The 21,476-nt window shown below is 43.3% G+C and overlaps 1 protein-coding gene across 2 annotated transcripts in view; it reads left to right on the forward strand.

The window, feature by feature from the left end:
- DOK5 (docking protein 5) overlaps positions 1 to 21,476 on the forward strand; it is a 150,778-nt gene that overhangs the window by 116,880 nt on the left and 12,422 nt on the right. The gene's annotated exons all lie outside the window — the stretch shown is intronic.

Here is a 21,476-nt window from a genome sequence, read left to right on the forward strand (position 1 = left end):
GTATGGACATCTATAGACACAGCTATGTGGGTTATCTATCTATAGATACAATATTTTTAACTGTAGCAGAAGTTGTCATTTCAAATGTCAGCAGAGGTCAGAGAGAAAATGAAGGTGAGAGAAGAGGGCTGAGAGGAAACTGGGGTGAAATATCAAAAGCTCAAGACCAGACAACTGTCGACATGAGATCGTGGTTTCCGTGTAGGAGAGTTCTTGATTTTTTCCAGATAAGTCAAGAATTTGACTGTTTATAGTATCTTCCCGTTTGTAACTGTTGGAAATTATTTCCAGCTGAAACCAACAACAAAAACCAGTAATGCTTTGTGGGACAAAGGAAACCTACCTGTAAGACCCCATCCCGCCCACAGCCATGCATTTGCCATCTCTAGTGGACAAACCTTCATAGTCATCAATGTATAAAAACACTGCAAACGCAAACACACATGAGCGTACGTAAATGCTCTCTCAGAACGCCTACTCTGTTCATTGCTTAGTGCCAGGGATTGTGCATTGTACAGACAATTATGATTCATGAGTTTCTTCTTTGAAAACAGTAAATTTACAAAATCCGAAATGAATGTACAACAGTTAAATAATGCAAATCATGCAATGTGGCTGCAAATACATGCATAGAGATCCACATCTGGAAAGAAATCTGCAAAACCAAAAGGAACTGGGTTGGCATGGTAAGGTTAGGGCCATTTGAGAAGTTATGATTTAACCATGTGGGGTGGTTGGATTTAAAGAGGGGAAAAGCATGTAGTATGATCTATCCCAAAGCATCCCCAGATTATTCCCAAACGACTTGTGCATGCAGCACTCTGGGATTTTAGAGCAGGGATCAGCAAAACTTTAGTGAAGGGCGAGATAGTAATATTTTAGGCTTTGTGGTCAAAGATGGTTTCTGCTGCAACTGTTTAACTTTGCCATTATAAAGCAAAAGCGAGCATAGGTAATATGGAATCAAGTGGGTATGGCTTTGTTCCAGAAGAAGCTTTATTAATGGACACTGACATTCAAATTTCATGTAATTTTCACGTATCACGAAATATTCTTCTTCTGATTTTTTCCCCAACCATTTAGAAATGTTCTTTCTGAACTAATATAGTCTTGGTATCCATTTCCCCATATGCTTCCCAATTCTGGATATTGTAATAGAGGTAGGTAAATGCATGGATGGAAAGAAAGAGACAGAGAGAGAGGAAGGAAGGAAGGAAGGGAGAAAGAAAGAGGGAGAGGGAGAGAAGGAGGGAGGGAGGGAGGGAGCAGAATTCAAGTCGTTTTGAACTTACAGGGCAATGTCATTGCATTAAAGTTGTGAGCTACACAAGATGCCTTTAAAGGTCTGAAGAAGTTTTTTTAAGGTTACCTTTTTGTAAAGCCATCGATTAGCATACAGTGTTACCTACTTGAAAAGCAGGTTCTGCATGCACATGTTTTTCCATTTACAGCCTCCTCATTACTTCCACTAAAAATTAATCAGGAGTATGAGTGATTCATTCAGATCATCCTTTTGCAGATTTAACTGGAATATAATGTTGTTTGCTCTTAATTTGCTGTATGCTTAACAAGCTCTATAAAATGAATGCTTTTAAAAGTAAACACATCCTGTTTTAGATGGAAATGAGTAAGCTTCAAAACGGGATCTGAATCTCAAGGAAGTTAAACTGGGGATTGTGAAATGCTTAAAAATCAACATCCTTCAGTCCATCTCTGATTGGGGGAGAAAACAGATACTGTGCTAAAATGAAACAAATGAAGGTGATACTAAAGCCCCTAAATTAGAGTTTTGCATTTTCTGGTCCCTGGGAGTGGACCCACACAGATTGGCTCTATTCTTGACTAGGAATTGCCTTTATGCCACTACTGGCTTGCTTCTCTGAGATGGTCAAGGTCACGAATGGAGAAAGATGGTGAAGCTAACCTCATTATTAGGAAGCCCTAACCCACTGTTAGCTGCCACTAACTCCCAAGACAGAATGCTTCACTGTGGAACGCATGACAGTTTGAAGTTGCAGCCTTGAGTGAAGGGGTTTGGATCAGACTTATGACCTTGAATCCCAGAAGTCATAAAGAGGAGACTTGTGGGTCAGATAGTAATAATAACTTTTATTTTATTATCATCATCATTATAGTTATTATTGCGATAGGCTGAACAATAGCTCCCACAAATCTTTCCTACCTTAATCCCTAGAACCTGTGAACATTACCTTATATGGCAAAAGGGACTTTGCAGATGTGATTAAGTTAAAGCTTTTGAGATGGGGAGATTGTCCTGGATTATCCAGGTGGGCCCAGTGTCATCACAAGGTCCTTGTAAGAAGGAAGCCGGAGGAGTGAGAGCCAGACAGAAGGTGATGTGGCAATGGAAGCAGAGGGACAGACAGAGATTTTTGAAGGGTCTGTGCTGATGGTTTGAAGGTAGAAAGAGATGTGACCCAAAGGATATAGGTGGCCTCTAGAAACTGGAAAAAGCGAGGAAATGGATTCTCCCCTGGAACCTCCGAAAGGAACCAGCCCAGCCGACACCTTGACTTTAGCACAGTGAATCTGATTTCAGACTTCTGGCCTCCAGGGCCATAAGGGGATAAATTTGTGTGGTTTTACGCCACCAGTGTTGTGGGAATTTGTTACAACAGCTATAGGTAACTAATACAATAATAATATCAATAATAATAAAAACGTATCGTGTCTCTACTCTGTAGCAGACAGTATTTTAAGGACTTTGTGTGTACTTTCTAACCCTCCCAATGACCCTTGGATGGAGGGCCCAGCACCACCAGCTTGGAAGTAGTGGGCCTCCAATTTGGAGCAGGTGAGCTGGGATAACCCCACTTTACACTTTGTCTCAGAATCAAGCCCCTAGACACGTTTCCTTTGCCCTGCATGAGATCACATCACTGATGTTCTAAAAATTCCAAATTAATGGCTGACATTTAGAAGTTAAGAGGTTTCACATAAAACTCAGATTTCTGTAATATCTTAAAAAGTGAAAAGGCCACACTGATCTCACACCCCCATGTGGCAACCATCGGATATGCCTGGTGGTGCCTTCCCTCTTTAGGTAGAATGGGGATCTTCAGTTCTCCACAGTCCCTACCACTCTCTATTGTCACTCAGCAAGTGGTCCTTCTCTGGGCATTTGCTAGCCATGCTGTGGCCAATTGATGTCCTGCCTATGTTACTACATGTACTAGTTTTCTGTTGCTGTGTAACAAAGTGCCACAAACTGTGCACCTTAAAACAACACACGTATGTTATCTCATAGTTGCCGTGGGTCAAGAATGTTGGCATGGCTTACATGGGCCCCTGGCTTCAGATTCTCACAAGGCTGAGATGCTCTAGTCTCATCTTAAGGTTAGACTGGGGAAGGACCCACTCACAAGCTCACAGTGGTTGTTAGTGGAAGTTAGTTCCTTGGGGCTGCAGGATCAAGGGCCTCAGTTTCTTGTTGGCTGGTGGATGGAGGCCATCCTTAGCTCCCAGGGGCCACCCTCAGCTTCTTGTTATGTGGGCTTCCCAACATAGCCACTTGCCTCATCAAAGCCAGCAAGACTGTCCTTGCAAAATGGGAACCACAATCCTATGTATCCTAATCATGGTCGTGACATCCCATCATCCTGTCATAAGCTATTGGTTGGAAGCAAGTCACAAGTCCTTCCCACAGTCACGAGAGGGAGGGGACCACACAAGGGCGTGCACACCTAGAGGAGGAGATCAGGGGGCCACCTTAGTGTCTGTCCCCATACCATGCAAACTTCTGGAATAATGTTTATTTAGTGCTTTGATTTTACCTTTTAAGTATGTTTCCTGCTTTATGGTGTGTTGCTAATAATGCCATTTATTTATGAAGCATCTGCTAAATGCCAGGCTCTTCAGCAGCAACAACCATACCACTTATCAAGCCAGGCATTTTACTCTCTTTTTCTCTATAATCACCACGATATCTCTGTGAAGTAGACTTATTCATTCGTTCTCATTTATTAGTTCATTCAAATATGTTTATTGCGGACGTAATATGCTGTTATGTGCTGTAGGATATAGCGGTAATTGACAGGTAAAGCCCATGATCCCATGGGTCTTATAATTCAAGGGAGTATTATTCATGACCCTTGACCTGGAAGGAATCACTCTCCAGATCTTATAGACGAGAAAACAGATGCTCACAGTGGTGAAGTCACTTGCCCACAGCCATAGAGCTCATTACTGTTGGAGCCAGAAATGCAGGATCCTTTTATTTGGTTCCTAAACCTCTACCTCTGGCCACAATGCCTCACTCCCCAGAAGGGTTTTAAAGCCCTTCTGTTTCTCTTATATCCGCACCGAGAACTGTCTTAGCATTTTCAAATTACCCTGAATATCAGAGTACCTTTCAGAAATACATATCAACTCAGAGTATATGTTAAAAAATTACTGTTATAAGAAATCTCGTTTCTTTTGGCACTTTCGGGACCAGATAGCAATCATGTTTCTCATAATTCTTCCCCCACCTCCTCTCCTTTTAAATTCAGTGTATTATGATTCATTCTCAGTAGGGTGTAGAAGAGGGTGGGCGGGCCTGGGGTATTAGGGGAAGGACTAACTGTTGAATGAGATGGAGCTGCAGGGACCCGTTTGCTCACGAGCTGCCAGCTGCCTTGCTGGAGCAGTTACAGGGAAACTCTGCCGGGACGGTTTGGGACTTCCCCGAGCAGCCAGCTATTTTTGCCACCTTGGAGATCAGTGTCTATAACAGAGTCTAATTTTGGAACAAGGAGTGGCAATGTGGGGATGTTCCTCATTCCACGACCGGGCCTGTCATTTTTAGAACTTCCTTCAAGGCCAGAGTGACAAGGTGGAGAATGATGGCAGTTTAGCAGCTCCCTTGGGGGCTGCAGGGCCGGGCTCCACTGGGGGTGACATTCAGACCCCAGGGTGACGTCTCCCCCATCCTCTGCGGTCCTGACTGTGCTTCCACGTTTGAGAGTTTAATCTGAGCTCTTTCTGTGTCCTCTCTTTTTTGTTGTTGTTTAATTGATTTACTTCCAGACTTGGTTTTGCAAATAAAATTTGTTAATGAATTTGTAGAATTCAAGTGGAACTCTTCTACACTTCTGCAAACCAAAGTAATTTATATTCAACCTACTTTAAACAATGATAGTCTACACTTTTTTTTTTTTTTTAACATAGAGGGCATCAAAGAAAGCATAGAATCGATTTCACTACTACTCAGACTGAAAAAGACCCACACCTGCTGGGATTTTATGTGTAGAAACTTAGTCCTCACAACTCTGTCCCCACTCATTCACCCACAAAAAAATCAGTTTTTACCTCTTCTTCTGTTTATGAGCCCTAGTTAATTGCGTTAACTTACAGATTTTTTTTTTTTTTTTTTTTTAGTGTACTACTTAAAGCAGTTATCAACTTTTTTCCACTTCTGAATATCCACTCGCTTTTCATAGCTTGGTATATTAATTATAATTCAAAAATCTTTTACTGAACATCTATCTACTGCTTGCAAAGTAGATCTTTGCAAAGATGTAATAATTTTTTTTTGCATCTTTAAAGGAGCTTGAAATTTAGATAAGAAGTTATGATTTAAACCCTTCAAAACATGCAACAGTATAATCCTGTGATTCAATTTGCTCTGGTCCCCTTTAGAGGGCAATTTGTCCCTGTTGATCAAAATTCAATTCACACGTCTCTTTACTCAGCAATAGTACATCTAGGAATTTACTCTAAAAATGGACTACCAGAAGCAAAGATGATGTGGACACAAATGGAGGGAGTTTTTCCTTTTTGCTTACATTCCGCTGTTTTACAAACATTTGCTAATAAGCCCTGCTGTCCACAGGGTGCTGGGGAAGTGATTGAAGAAGATGAAGTTCCTATTCTTGGGGAGCTTGTGTGTAATAACAGAAATGTCACCCAAAGGGGATAATTAGATAAATTATGGCATATGATGTAACAGGAATTAAATGAGGCAGCTAAATAGGGTCACACTTGGTACTATCGAACTTGTGTGAAGCACATGGATGAGGAAGAGGCAGGACAGTAGGCGGAGTCCGACACACACTGACACTAATACCCACACTCACACTGACACTCTCACACCCACACTCGCACTCACGCTCACACACTCACACGTGCTTTATCAGCACAGAGAGTGAACTTCTGGCGGGATACAAACGTACTGGGTAATGTTGGTTACCTTTGGGGAGCAGGACTGGGGTTTGAGGGTCTGAGAAGGGGCTTTTATATTTCTCTGTATGTCTTTCTCTTCCATTAATTTTTTTTTAAATTATTATTTATTTATTTATTTATTTTGGGCTGTGTTGGGTCTTCGTTTCTGTGCGTGGGCTTTCTCAAGTTGTGGCAAGTGGGGGCCACTCTTCATCGCGGTGCGCGGGCCTCTCACCGTCGTGGCCTCTCTCGTTGCGGAGCACAAGCTCCAGACGCGCAGGCTCAGTAGTTGTGGCTCACGGGCCCAGTTGCTCCGCGGCATGTGGGATCTTCCCAGACCAGGGCTCGAACCCGTGTGCCCTGCATTGGCAGGCAGACTCCCAACCACTGCGCCACCAGGGAAGCCCCCATTAATTTTTTAAAAACCGTAGCTACATAATTATATTTACGGGAACAGAAATAGTTGAACTTCTGGCATATGGCAAACTGAATGGATATACTGGTGAGAAAGAGGAAGGATTCTCCCACTTGAACGCATAAAAATGCAGGATAAGAAAGAACGATTTTTAAAAGCTTGGTAGGGAAGTTTGCAGGTGCTAGAAATGGGGTCTCCATCAAGGGATGAGATCATCTTTTTGGAGAAGTTTGTGCCTGAGCTGAGTTTTCAGATGAACCAGAGTTAGCTGTGCATTACTGTGACTGCTGCTGCTGGAGATGATAATGAATCTGACGTTCATTGAGAACTTACTATGTCCAGGCACTCTGCCGAGCTCTAGACTTGAATTAACATTTCACCTTCAACGTGACTCCATCGACGTGGGCACTGTCATCCCATTTTTATAGTTAAGGAGTTTGAAGTGTGGACCCACAGCTAGAAGTGATGGAGCCAAGATTTAAATCCAGGTGTTGCTGGCTCCAGTGTCCACACTTTAGCCACCGTGCTCTACTTACTCAGCTAAAATAAAATTAACGGAATTATAGGTCACAAAGCACTCTTCACGAATTCATGAGAAAGTAAAAGAGGCTAAGTGCTATTAACCTACATTAACTAATAGGCAAGATGGGCTAAACTGTTTCTTTAGACAGGATAGATGCAGATGCAACTCAGGCTTCTTCCTTAAATTTGCTATGACTTTTGTTCCTATATATTTCAGGGAAGATGTCATCTTCTGGGTCTCTTAAAACAACCTAATAACTTGCAAGGTGCAGTGGCACGTTTTAATGGTCCTTTCACCTGGTTATTAAATGCTGCCCGACTTCATACAATATCTCTCCAAGCTGGAAGCTCCTGTAGCCTTTCCATGGTCATTATTTAGCTGCTGGCTATGCCTCTTTGGGAAAAGGAGACAAATTAAATGTCGCTCGCAGGTTGTAGCTTTGTTTATAAACTCTAAAACTAACATTTATGTTATGTTTAAAATGGGGGCTCCATAAGTAGGCAGTAAATTGAAAGCGTGATGATGGCAAGACAGCAGGTCATGACGTGAACCTGTTATTCACAAGAGAGCAGAGGGTGCATCTGGTCAACCGGATGGGCAGTGCTGAGGAAGACGGTTTTCCCAATGTCAATCATGGCAGAGGCCAGAGGGGAATGGTGATGGGGTTTGAGCGATGAATGGAATCAGTTCAACGCCATTTTAAACCTAATATTTTGAGAAGTTAGGGAATAAGTGATTTATCCATTTCCACCAAGAGTTGGCAAGCATTTTCTGAAAAGGGCCAGATGATAAATATTTGAGGCTCTTGGGGCCAGGTATGGTTGCTGCTCCTGCTTGCACTGACCCCCACTCTACACCCTGGGTTTTAGGCATTAGATACAAATGCACTTACTTAAACTAATCTCTTCCCTCCAAGCCGCGTGGATTCACTTCTTCTCCTAGGAGTTTGCCAAAGGAAAAAGCAATAACCTCAAATACCTAGCAGTAAAATCAGAGGCCACTTATGATTTTAACCAGAATCAGTCACTTTTAGAGATACCATAGACATCCTTCAGTAGAGGTTCCTGCTATTGGTTGCACCAGCAGACACATACTTTGCCTTGTATGGCTGTTTTTTTCTTATGGTATTAAAGCATTGGGCGTGACCAGAATCGGACAACCAGAGCGCAGCATGGAGAGGGCATTTGGAGGAGGTGCCAGGATGAGAGATTGTCACCAACTGTGGAAGTTTCAACATTTTGGGGGAGATTCAGTCAGTTGCTTCCTCAGAACTGGAAATTGACCACTTTATAGGTTCCTGCTCAAATATTCATTGACCTGTCCAAGCATGAAATACAAATCCTCCTCCAGTATGTAAGCAGCAAGAGGGAGGGGTAAAGTTATCCACTGGCTTGCCTTCAGGCAGCAAGAAAACTTAGGTAGATGTCTCAAATGGCCAGAGCAGGGAAAAGGAGCAAAGTCTGTCAAAGATTGCAAGGCAGGTGTCATCAGCGGGCACATGCAGACCAGTTTTTGTTTGGTTTACAAGGTATTGGCACAGATGATATTTTTTAGAGATTAAATTAGTTCCCAGTGTTTAAAATGGAAGGTTTCACATAAAATAATAGTTCTGTCTTTTGAAAAAAATGAGAATATCTGGTAACACGGTGCCTGCCTGAGTCAAAATTGAATAGCAACTACCATTTTGAGGTGCTGACTGCTCTTCAGTTTTTTATAGTTCTTGTCATTTCTTGTTGTCTCAGTAACCAGAAGGTTTTATTCATATCTGATACCTGCATGACCCATGTAGATATTCAAGTTTGCAGCCCCTGGTTTAGGAGAACCACGCATACCTCTTGTCCTTTAAATTTTTGCCAAGACATTTGTTTCCCTGGTAATCTCTTTTTGGTGAAGATTCTGGCCATTTCTCTGGCTCTTACTGGGGAAGATGTCAGGGTTGATACGCATCTCGTAGTTTATGATGGAAAATGCAAACAAGTTACAAGCATGAGTGTCACGGTGTGATCTGTTACAGAAGAGTAAACTAGGCTTTTGTATTTTTCAGATCAATAAGGCAAAAATTACCTGATGAGCTTTTAAAGGCTCTGTTATGTATAATGAGAAGGGTGACCATAGGAATTTTTTCCCAAGCTGGGACGCTTTTGAGAGTCAAGTCTGATCCTATTAAGAGCAGGATTGGCTATGTACTTTGTAGGCCTGGTTCAAAAATGAAAACGCAGGGTCCCTTGTTCAAAAATTATTAAGATTTTCAAGATGGTGATAGCAGAGCATCTAATCAAGCATGGGGCCCTGTGTGACTACACAGTTATAGCCCCTGAAGCTGGCCTTGGTCAAGAGTTATGCCTGGGTAACAGATGTAAACAGGATGCAACCAGGATACTTACCCTTAGCCAGTGGTTCTCAGTGGGGAGTGGTATTGCATCCCAGGAGACATCTGGCAATAGCTGGAGTCTTCTTTGGCTGTCAGCACTGGGCAGGGGGCTGGAGGTGGGAAGCTGCTGGCATCCAGTGCATAGAGGTCAGGGGCGCCGCTAAACATGCTATAATGCACAGGATCGTATAGTCCACAGCAAAGAACAACCTGACTAAAATGTCAATTGCGAGAGGTTGGGAAACCAGCTCTAAAGATAGGACAGGTTTTGCTTGAAGTCTGGGCAAGAATTTGATGGGTCAGTGTGTCCAGGATGGAATGTCACTTCTGAGCTATGCAACTTGGCCTCCTTTTGCCCTGTTTACTTCATACGTCATATGCGGGCGACAGCAGTAGTGTTTACGACTCGCATTGTTGTGTGGTTCACGTGAGCTAGAGCGTGGGAGGCACCTAGGAGAGGCGTAGCAAGATGCAGCAAACGTGAGCCATTACAGTGATTCCCCTTGTACTCACACAAACCGGCATGGGATGGGCCAGGAGAAAGAGACTCACCATGCAGCAGTGGAGATACGCACGCGTGGCATCGGGAATTTGCGTGATGAGGCTGAGCGCTGGTGTTTGTTGCTTCCGTAAGACACGGCTGGTGTTTGTGTAAACGTGGCAGCATCAGACTGAGGTAAGGCTTCTGCCTCCTGCTTGGCTTCAGCAGGGCCAAGCACTCAGCATGACCTTGTACATATGCACAGGGTTCGTTACAGTCACCTTGCAATGCGAAGGGCAGCAAAAAGAAGTACAGCACATCGATGTGGTCCGGGCCTTTCTGCTCACCAGCCCACCACTCCACTCAGTGAACTTGCTCACCGTGAACCATAGACACTCTTTCCCTCACTGGTCCCAGTTCCGACATGCACGTGGCATCTTGTCACTAAAGCACCTGCTTCTATTGAGTGCGAGGTGTTGAGTTCAAAGGTTCACTCTGAACACGTGGGAGTTCTGCCTTTGCATCAACTTGAAAAGCTGGCCTCCGAGTAAGTGCCTGCTCCCCTCACGGCTTTGGGCCTCTGGAGGGGAGGGGACTAGGCCCCATGTGTCTGCAGTCATCGCAGGACCTGGCACAGGGTTTACTAAAGTTCTGTTGAATGAGCAAAATAGGGGTTGAATAGACAATTTTATGAGCATAGAGAAAAAGGAAAATGAAGCCGGAATCCCAAATCGCATTCCCTCCCAGTGCCAAAACAAGGCGCAGGTTCCAAGCAAGTCTGCTCTGAGAGGCTGGGGAAAATAGTCCCGGAGGTTATTAATTTCATTGTACAGGTGGGGAGACAGTTTCCTCGGTAAGGAGTTGTAAAAAGTTACCAGAAGCAAAAGGAGGGATGATTCTATTTTATGCATATGGCTGAGAATTCAAATGGCTCCGAGTAAATTGATGCAAATCACTTTCATTCCCCATGCAAGTAACCATTTGAGCACATCTGGTGCTCAGCAAAATGCTGTATTTGGAAATTTGGCCCCAAATGTTTGATTCCACTAACAGTCTGCTTTATCAAAGCTGCGGGCGACAGTGGAGGCATTGTTTCAGCCAGAGTTCTGCTCACCAAGTAGTGTCTGCTGCATTTTTTCCCTTAGCAATCTTTCTCTCCTGCTCACTTTTTCTTTTCTGTCTCTGTGTGTGTGTGTGTGTGTGTGTGTGTGTGTGTGTTTGTAACATTCAAGAAGTAAGCCTCTGCTCGCTCTATTTCCTTGACAGTTCAATAATATTCTGTGATATCTCGGTAACACTTTGATGATAGGAATACCCATCACTTTTGCTCCAAATGTCAGAACAAGGGAGAGGAGCTGGAGAAAGTGAAGACAGCTCTTTGGGTGGTTCCTGCCAAACATCTGTCAGAGCTGGATTCGGCAGCCCAGAAGCATGGGTTTCATGAGAAAGCCGAGGATGGCCACCTGTTTGGCAGATGGTTGATTTTCACTTGAGCAAAGGCCCCTGGGACAGTGAGGGCTCCACGGGCTGGGAGAATCACTGGGAGATTCTGCTCCTCAAGATTCCATGGGTGTTCCCACCTCCTTGCACCTCCTTCGACTGTTTGCCATTTCTCTAAGCTTTGAAAATTTTATTTCTAAAATAAAATTTATTTCCAAAATTCAGATGCCTTTTATCACCATGAACAGAACATGAGCCCATCCTTTAAGGTCTTCATGACATCCTCTGTGCTTTCTTGAGACATAAACAGGATTCTGATATGAACTTTAGCTCTGCAGTAGGAGGCCAGGTCTTACATCCTGGCTGGACATCTTTACGAGCTCAGTGTCCGTGGGCAGGTCACTTCGCCACCTGTAGTGTTTGTTCCCCTTCCTGTGAAAGAGGAGGTTATATTAGTACCTACCTTGCTGGGTGGGATAATGCCTGTGGTTTCCTGACATCGTGTCTGGCGCCTACTAAATCCAAGTCCACCTGCGTTGCTAATGTTGACTTGGGAGTTAGAGAGGATAAGATGGCAAGGGGATGGAAGATGAGGGAGGTTTCTCATCCACTTACGGGTTCATCTCTTCAGTCAAGTCAGCCAGTGTGTCCATCAGTGATTCAGTTATTCAGCCACTTTTTATTAAATGCCATCATACGAATCACACCAGACAGTAGGTATGTGAGCATAGATGTGGAATCTCCTCCACCACGGGAAGGAGAGCTCTGCTTACAAGGGGGTCTGCTCTCTTTTGTAGAGTAGGGGACACCATTGTGCAGGCAGACGGTGATGTGACCTAAGCTGGGCTTTAAACTAGCTCTCTGGCCACTTACTATAAAATCCTGGGGGAAACAGAGGTTCTGTGTTTTATTTAAGTTTCCAGCCCCCAGCAGAGTGCATGCCTTGTAAATGATGCCCGGAGTATATAAATGCGTGGAATGAGGGAGTGAATGAACCAAAGAACGCCAAGTGCAGAATTCACTGAAAGGGGTGAGGGGGAGGCAGGGACGCAGGCAGGGAGAGCGTGAACGGAAAACTGAGTTCGGAGGCTTCGTCTAATTGAGGGATAATTAAAGTTGGAATGAGCAGCTCCATCTGGCTCGACGCTGAGTGTCTGCATGCTTTATTTTGTTTAATTTTCACAACTATCCTTGGAGATCGGGATTGGTTTTTTGAATCCTATTTAATTTATTTTTACACAAACACATGTATGGAAATTTTAACTAACTGCAAAAATATAACCGTATAGAAGATGATTTGTGCTCTGTTTTTTCCCTTTTATTATTGGTCTGCATGCCTCTTTCCCCTCTTTAGCAACTCCTAAAACTTAAAAGTGTGCACTTACCTTTCCTTGTTTTCCTCTGTACCCATATAATCCTACACAGAAATCGACATCTACATACACACAGAGGTGGATAGACGCACACATAGATGCCTACACAAGATATGGGTATTTGGGGGTCATTGTTGATTTTACAAAATCGTGATCATATTACACATTTGAAGAAACTACCCCCTGGTATTCTCATTCAACAGTAAATATCTCATGGGAGTAGTTTAAAGTCATGTAGCATAGGTCTGATTCAGGGGTTGGCAAACTACGGCTGATGAGCAAAATCTAGCCTGTGCTTGTTTTTGTAAGTACATTTTTATTAGAACACCGCTACACCCAATCCATTTTTACATTGTTATGGCTGCTTTCACATGGAAATAAAAGAGGGGGTTCATTGGCACCAGAGAGACTGGATGGCCTGCAAAGCCGAAGACATTTAATATTTGGCCCTTGACAGAAAAGTTTGCCACCCTTGGTCTCATTCATTCTTTTTAATGGTTTGCATTTTATTGGCAATATTAGGTCCATTTCACAGAGGGAGAAATTGAGGCTCCATGGCTTACAGTCAGTAAGTGAAGAGCCAGGACAGGAACGTAAAGCCCAGGGTGTGAGTCAGTGGGAGCTGAAAGGAAGGAGGAAATTTGGGAGGCTTTGGAGGTAGAAGAGAGAGAATGTCTAGGGCCTGAGGGTAAGTGTGTCTGTGGTCTGGGCGGTGATGAGGTGAGGGAGCAGAAAAGGTGGCCTCTGGGACAGTGGTTCCCCACCTTCTGCGGGCGTCAGAGTCACCTGGAAGGCTCACTAAGCCACAGGTGGATGGGCTCCACCTCCGGGGTTTCGGCAGGTGTGGGTGAGGCATTGGAATTTGAATGTCTAATAAGTTCTCAGGTGATGCTGATGCTTGGTCCAGGGACCACACTTGGAGAACTAGGGCTCTGAAGCGACTCTGAGAACCCGGCTCCTTGGTCCCTGGAAGAAATGGCACTGGAGCTAGAGAGAGCACAGCGTGGGACCGCGTGCTTTGATGCCCTTTATACGTACAAAAATCCGCAGTAAGACTTACACCCATCATTCAGTGAACATACATTGCGCTGACAACAGAGGTGTCAATAAGCCATAATTCCCTCCTGGTCTAATTATATCGGACCTTAACCGGTCTTTACATGCATCTCAGCAGGATATGTTCACGGTGTTTCATGTGTTTACGGAAGCAAGAACATGTGGTTAAGCTCTCTCGCTGGAGAAAGCTAGATCCTCTTAAGAAATCACTCCTCTGAAGTGGGAGCGCACCTGTCCAGTAGGTGGAGGAAAGGTGGGCGCAAGAGCTGCTCTGCAGACCTCTGTACACCTTGAGGACGATATAGCTCCTGTCATCAACCCACAATGATTACAAAACTTGTTCAACAGCATTTGCGTCTCGCTTCCAGAGGATTTGGTTACCACCACTTAGCGTAGCAATTAGCATTTTAAGCGGTTTGTATTGATTAAATGAACGTGCTTCATCAAGCAGAAAGAACCCTAAAGAATGCAGCAAATGTAGTTATCTCAGTGAATTACTCCCAGCACCAATCCGTACAAGTTTGCTAGAACTTTACAAGGGTGTTTGATAAACCTCAGAAATATAGATTTACCTCAAACTGGGTAAATAGATCACATACTACACAAACACATGCTTGATTTTTATGTCTTTTTAAAAAAAGTATTGTCTAAGACTATTGTTCTCTTTTAAGAGAGGCATTTGGTCTGGAATTTGTAAGAATAAACCTAACATTTTAAAGATTCTGTTCAAAACACGTTTACTATTCATGAGATAGTTGGAGTAATTCTCTCTGGTTAGAAATTTGAAATTAAGGTTAAGCTTCTTTGAGAGCTATTTTCTACTTTCCTTTTAAATTCCCCTCGTTTTCATTTTCTAGTAAGTGTCATCTGGAGAGGATCAGGGGGCTTAGGGCTGGGGCTGGGGAGGGCCTATAAAACGACAGTGTGTGAAGTGGGAAGATCTTTCCCTCTACAAGCCTGTTCTTGGAGGAGCGGGGACACTTACACACATTGCTCAGTGCCTTATGCATAGTTTCAGAGTTCTTTAAACTAGTGCATGCAGTGGTATGCAATTGAGGAAAAGAGCTATGATTTCTTTGAAGATTTCAAAAGAAGCCTTTTGGATTAAAATATTTGATTCACACATGATATAGAATTGTACAAAATGTTACACAGTGTAAAATAAGTCTCTTTCCCATGCTTAATCATCTCAGGTCCCCAGTTTACTTCCTCGGAAGCAAACCCATGACCAGCTTCTTTTGCATCCTTCCGGAACATCATATCCCTTGATAGATATAAAGGTATCTATGTATTAATAAGTACATTCATTTTTCTGAGTATCTACTTTGTGTTAGACCCTGTTCTAGGAAGCAGGAGTACAGCAGAGAACAAGAAACAGTCCTTGTGTTCAAAGAGTGTACTCATTGTTATGGAGAATGAGACAATCATCAATAGATAATAAACATAAAACTGTATCAAGAGTTGGTGAATGCTGTGAAGGAGACTGCATTGTAAAGTAGAGAGAATGAAGGAGGTTTGTTGCTCTGATAAGGTGATACTCTGGCAGAGGGGGGGTAAGGGAGGAGTGGAAATTTCTAAGGGCCAGTTTTTTTTTGTTTTTTTTTACATATATGTGTAGCTATTCTTTTTCAAATTCTTTTCCCATTTAGGTTATTACAGAGTATTGAGGAGAGTTCCCTGTGCTATACAGTAGGTCCTAGTTGGTTATCTATTTTAAACATAGTAGCATATAACATGTCAATCCCAAACTCCCAATCTATCCCTCCCCCCCCAACCAGGTAACCATAAGTTCATTCTCTAAGTCTGTGAGTCTGTTTCTGTTTTGTAAATAAGTTCGTTTGTATCATTTTTCTTTTAGATTCCACATATAAGTGATATCATATGATAGTTGTCTCTCTCTGTGTGACTTTCTTCACTCAGTATGACAATCTCCAGGTCCATCCATGTTGCTGCAGATGGCATTTTTCATTCTTTTTAATGGCTGAGTAATATTCCATTGTACATATGTGCCACATCTGTTCCAGGCAGAGGGAACAGTAAGTGCAAAGGCCCCGAGGCAGCTCTGTGCTTTGCATGTTCAAGTACAAAGCTATGACTTTGAAGCAGATGAAATGAGAAGAGGGGTAGGAGGTGTTGTCTAGAAATGAGTAGGAGCCACGTCCTATATGACCTTTCATTCGTGGTCAAGAGTTTGGATTTTGCATGGGGTCAGTTGAGAAGTCATTGGAGGGTTCTGAGAAAAGCTGAGATAAGCTGGCTTTACTCTTGAAGGGGGCACTCTGGCAGCTGTTTGGGAAAGACTGGGGGTGGGTGAGGCAAGAGTACAAGTAAGAAGCAGAGTTAGGGACTATTTCTGTCATCTGGGCATCCAGGTGAGTGCTAATGATGTGGGTCAGGATGGTGGGGAGGGAGGTGGTGAAAAGTGGATTCTGGATACATTTTGAACAACAGGATTTGCTGATGGTTGAACTTTCTTGTAGGATAGAGAGGAAACAAGGTAGTCTCAAAGGTTTCTCTTCTTCTTTAAACAGAGCAATGGGTTGAATGGAAGAACCATTTACCTAGAAGGGGAAGAGCTTTCGGGGAGTGGAGTGTGAGAAACGATGGTTCCAGTTTGTACATGTTAGATGAGAGCTGCCTACTGGACATCTAGGTGGAAGTGGGGAGCGGGCTGTGAAATACAGGAGCCTGAGGTTTAGGGGAGAGATTGGAGGTACAGACATGCATTTGAGAATCATCAGAGTGTGGATAGACGGTATTTAAACCTGTCCCAGTGATGATGAGCTCTCCCCACCAACATACATAGGTAAGGAATGGTGGCTCTTTGGTTTTAGGATTGTTTCATATCACTTCATAAAGATCTACCCTTTTCTTTTTAATGGCTAACAGGTTAGTCTGTTGCGTGGATGTACAATAATGTGAAGGTAAGACTGCTTTGTTTAAGAATAAAATGAAATTACCAACTCATCTACCATTCTGATGTTAGTCACATTTAAAAGTAATTTTTGAGTCAGTCTAAAATCCAATTTGACATGTAAATTAAAATTAAATTTTAAAATTCCTTTAAAAATTGGTTATTGGAATAGTTGTCGATAAAGTGGGTCTCAGGATAAAAATTGTGGTTAGCGGGGAAAAAAATGTTATAAAGGAGACTGGGTCACAGTTTAATTCTGTTATCTTAGCTGGTGAATTAAAAATGGTTAGGGAAATGAACAAATAAAGTATAGTACAACAAAAGGATGGGCTATGATGCAGACTTTAAAATGACAGCATAGAAGATGGCAGTATTTAGGAACATTAGGATACATTTATAATTTATTAAATAAAAAAGAGGACGGTATAACAGTATATACATTATCCTGCAGTTTGTGTTAAATATACATCATGTATTCACATTTTTTAAAAAGGCCGAAAGAGAACATTAACATGTTAAAAGTTCTCTTTGTTTCTTTGTTTTTGTTTTTTGTTCTCTGTTTTTGTTTTTTTCTAAGTGATTTTTTTCTAAGACATTTTCTAAGTGATTATTTCAAATCTATCTGTATTCTTTTCTATATTTCCTGATGTAATAAAAATATATCAATATATTAAGAAAGAATACAATTTATTACAACTTTTAAAAATGGGTAATACATATCATAAAAATGTGGACTCTCCCCTCCCCTCCTCTTAGGTGTCAGCAAAATACTACCAAATCCAAAGATAAAGCTGCCTTGGAGAATATAGATTTCTCAGGGAAGGGGAGGGGGGACCGTAGAGCCTCTTGGATTTTCTCCTGTTCCTACACTTGTTCCATGTTTACAGTAAGAGCTTCATTCATGCTTGTTCATTAAATTCATTGTATCCCAACTGGATCAGGTGATTAAATATATTCTCTAAGCATATTTATTTATTTGATTTGATGTGTGGCTTTTTTGTTGTTGCCTGAAAACTTTTAAAAACTTCTCCCCTCAAGCCAGAAACACAGTCCAGTATCAAATATTTAGGTTTAAAAAGAAAATGTGAATGTTCCTATTAGGACCTTGTTCAGAACTCTTGGTAAAGATAGTATTTTGATTGACATAGGGCTAATTAGAAATACTGCTAACATTGATGGAACCCCACGATGAGTCATGTGTGTTCTTGGAATTAGCTGCAAAGGAGGAACTTATTTTCCTCTCTTTTTTTTTTACTGACGTGATATTAACGACTAAAGGAGGTTAAATAACTAGCCTAGAGCCATACAATTATTAGTGGCAAATTCCAGACTTTAACCCTGGTTTCCTGACTCCGGAGTTTGGGCTCTTATTACAGTGGAAAACTTTTTCCCAGAATTGTTGGTCCAAAGGTGATAAATAGCATAGGACAGTGGTTCTCAAAGTGTGGTCCCTGGACCAGTACAATCTGAATCATCTGGAAACTTGGGAGAAATGCAAATCCCCCATCCACAGTGGGGATGCGGGCCAGGAATCTGCATTTTAATGAGCCCTCCAGATGATTCTTGCTTGCTAAAGTTGGAGAGCTCGGAGAACTGCTGACCCAGGGTCCAGAAAGCATAGGTAGAGTCTATTGCCAAATGTGATTTTCACAGGGGAATATGTAGGCAGAACATGAAGGCATAGTTCAGGAAGCCGAGGGGAGAATGTCCATGAGTTGAAGGGTGGTGTCACTGGTACAGCTGAGTTTGGGTGGAATGAGAGAAAGACATTGAAGTGCGGGTTTCTTTCAGAACCTAGTTTTACTTTTTCTCTCTCGGACTGAATTGTTCCTTCTGATTCAACTTTGTGCACGTGTTGTGCTTAAAATACCCAGAGAAAATAAGTTGGTTTATATATACTTCTGTGAACTGAGGGCTGCTACCAGCATCAGATGAGTTTTGGAAGTCTCATGTTGAGCAGACATTCGGCGTCAATGTAACTGTGACCCACAGCACAATCTTGTTGTCAAAACCGTGTCCATGTTCGGTGACTTCAGGGCCCAGGTTGAGTTTGCATGTGCAGAGCGGCTATTGGCAGACACCCCACTTGAGTTACTTTAAGGGGCAGCCCGGTGGAAGTTTAAGAGTCTGATGGGGAGGGAATTAGGTCGTGAAGTCGTCATCGGTTTGCCATTGTGATGATTTGTGCTGGTTTCCGAATGGCTCCAGCACAATGTCACATACGCAGCATATGAGCATACTCACGATGGAGTGATTGTAGCATCCTGTCGTGCTGTTCAGTTTTGCAAAACACAATGCTTTGTTGTAAAAACAGATGGATTCCAGAGAAGGACGATGTGGTGTAGTGTTGTGGCAGAGACTCGCCACTGTCCTGCACGCCTGGTCTCAGACTCATAAAAGAAGTGCACAAGCAACGGGTAAGTGTCAGCCAAACCAAATGAAGGATGAAGAAACCAAAACTGTGCTTGGCAGTGGAGAGGACGGTTGTTTTTCTTGCTGACACGCCACGTATAGCGGTCATTAGAATGTTTTCTCTCCCAAGAGGGTTGATATGATTTGCCCATTATTATGAGAAAAGGGCCTTGACAATGAGCAGTTCCCTCACTGTGAGTATTGGGAGGTTGTTAAAAGGATCTGTCTGTGTTGTTGATGATGATAATGATGGGGAGCCGTGCTTTATCCAGTTGTCACGCAAACTTAAATGGTACTTCCCCTGCCACTGCTTGACAGGAAGTAGCCACCCACTACGTCATTACATCATGCTTTTTAAGAAAATAGTCCATATAGCACATACTACGATGTGATTTTATTTTACGTTTTTTGAGGACAGCTTTATTGAGATATAATTCACATACCATACAACACACCCTTTTAAACCGTACAGTTCAATGGTGTTAATATATTCACAGAATTGTGAAACCATCACTGCAGTCCACTCCAGAATATTTTCATCACCCAGAAAGAAACCCATCTCCTTTAGGCGTCATCCGCCCAGCCTTAGGCAACCACCGATCCGCTTTGTCTGCACTTGCCGGTTCTGGACATCGCATATAAATAGAATCGTACTCGATGTGGTCTTTTGTGACTGGCTTCTTTCACTCAGCATCAAGTTTTCAGCTTCATCCGTGTTGTAGCGTGTGTCAGGACTTCGTTCCTTTTTATGACAGTCTTTTTCTTTTTTATTTGTTTAGTTTTATTGTCTGTCTCCTTAGGAAGGGATGTTCCATGAGAGAGGAGATTTTGAGGCTTAAACGCGGGGAGGGATGTGTCCCGTGTCACACAGCTCATGTGGAGCACAGCCTGAACGGGAGCACGGGTCTCCTACTCCACGGTCGGCTCCCTGCCACCCTCGGCAGCGCAATGCTTTGTGTGTCCTTGAAACCCAATCAATTACGTCCATTGATGGATTATCTCAGGCCACCGGGCAGCGTCAGAACTCGCTCAGGCTGGTTTAGGAAGAGACCTATGTGCATCCCTGTTGTTTAGGGGGAAAGTTTGAGTATTGAAGTACAAGAAGGCATTTGTTTGACATTCACAAAGCCTTGTCTTTCTTCCCTGGTGGGATCTTGAGTAACACTGTTAGTAGAATGAATAAATGTGTAGACCTGAACTCCCCCGCCGTCGGACTGTCCTGACCGATTGTGCATACGCACGCAAGCAGGTCTTTCCCCGAGGCCCTGCTTCTGCTTATCACTTGAATGGCAGAGTAGAATGATGCAGTCTTATTTTTTATTTTTTTAACATCTTTATTGGAGTATAATTGCTTTACAATGGTGTGTTAGTTTCTGCTGTATAACAAAGTGAATCAGCTATACATATACATATGTTCCCATATCCCCTCCCTCTTGCGTCTCCCTCCCACCCTCCCTATCCCACCCCTCTAGGTGCTCACAAAGCACCGAGCTGATCTCCCTGCGCTATGCAGCTGCTTCCCATTAGGTATCTATTTTACATTTGGTAGTGTATATATGTCCATGCCACTCTCTCACTTCGTCCCAGCTTCCCCTTCCCCCTCCCCGTGTCCTCAAGTCCATTCTCTGCGTCTGCGTCTCTAGAATGATGCCGTCTTATTACCACGTTCCCCACAGCCCTCGAGAACCACGTTAGTTTAACCTGGACCTGGAGCTTCAGCAGGAATCCAGCTCTGGGCCAACAGTGCTTCTGATTGGCTGGGTTGATTAGGATTTACTCCCTGGGCAAGAGCTGGGTTCATTGGCTCATTCACTTATCCATCCTCTATTTGTTCAGCCTTTGGGGGCCCCACGTAGATGTCGGGGACACAGAGATAAAAGATATAATCCCCACTTTCTTGGAGTGCATGGGCTACAGGAGGAGGTGGGCTAGTTTAGCTGCTGTCACAAAACAGTGAAATGATCAGAGTAAGAGCAGGGCTGTGGGATGTCTGGTAGGAGCACCTGGTGTCATTAAGGGGGCAGAGTTGTCAGGAGTTGATTCCTGAGCTACCTCCTGAAGGGAAGGTAGGTGTTAGCCAGGTGAGGGGTGGAGGGAGCTCTCAGGCTTAGGGATCAAGGCAGTGGTGGGAAGGGGGCAGGGGGGAGGCACCACAGGTGGGTGGAAATGGCAGGCCCCTGCCATAGTGCAGCCTGAGATGGGAAGGGTAGCAAGCTCAGAGGGGAAGGGTCACTTAAAGCAATAAAGAAGGATGAGGGCAAGCACAGGGAGATCAGCTCAGTGCTTTGTGACCACCTAGAGGGGTGGGATAGGGAGGGTGGGAGGGAGA

This window comes from Balaenoptera acutorostrata, chromosome 15 (genome assembly GCF_949987535.1).
Source record: "Balaenoptera acutorostrata chromosome 15, mBalAcu1.1, whole genome shotgun sequence".
NCBI lineage: Eukaryota > Metazoa > Chordata > Mammalia > Artiodactyla > Balaenopteridae > Balaenoptera > Balaenoptera acutorostrata.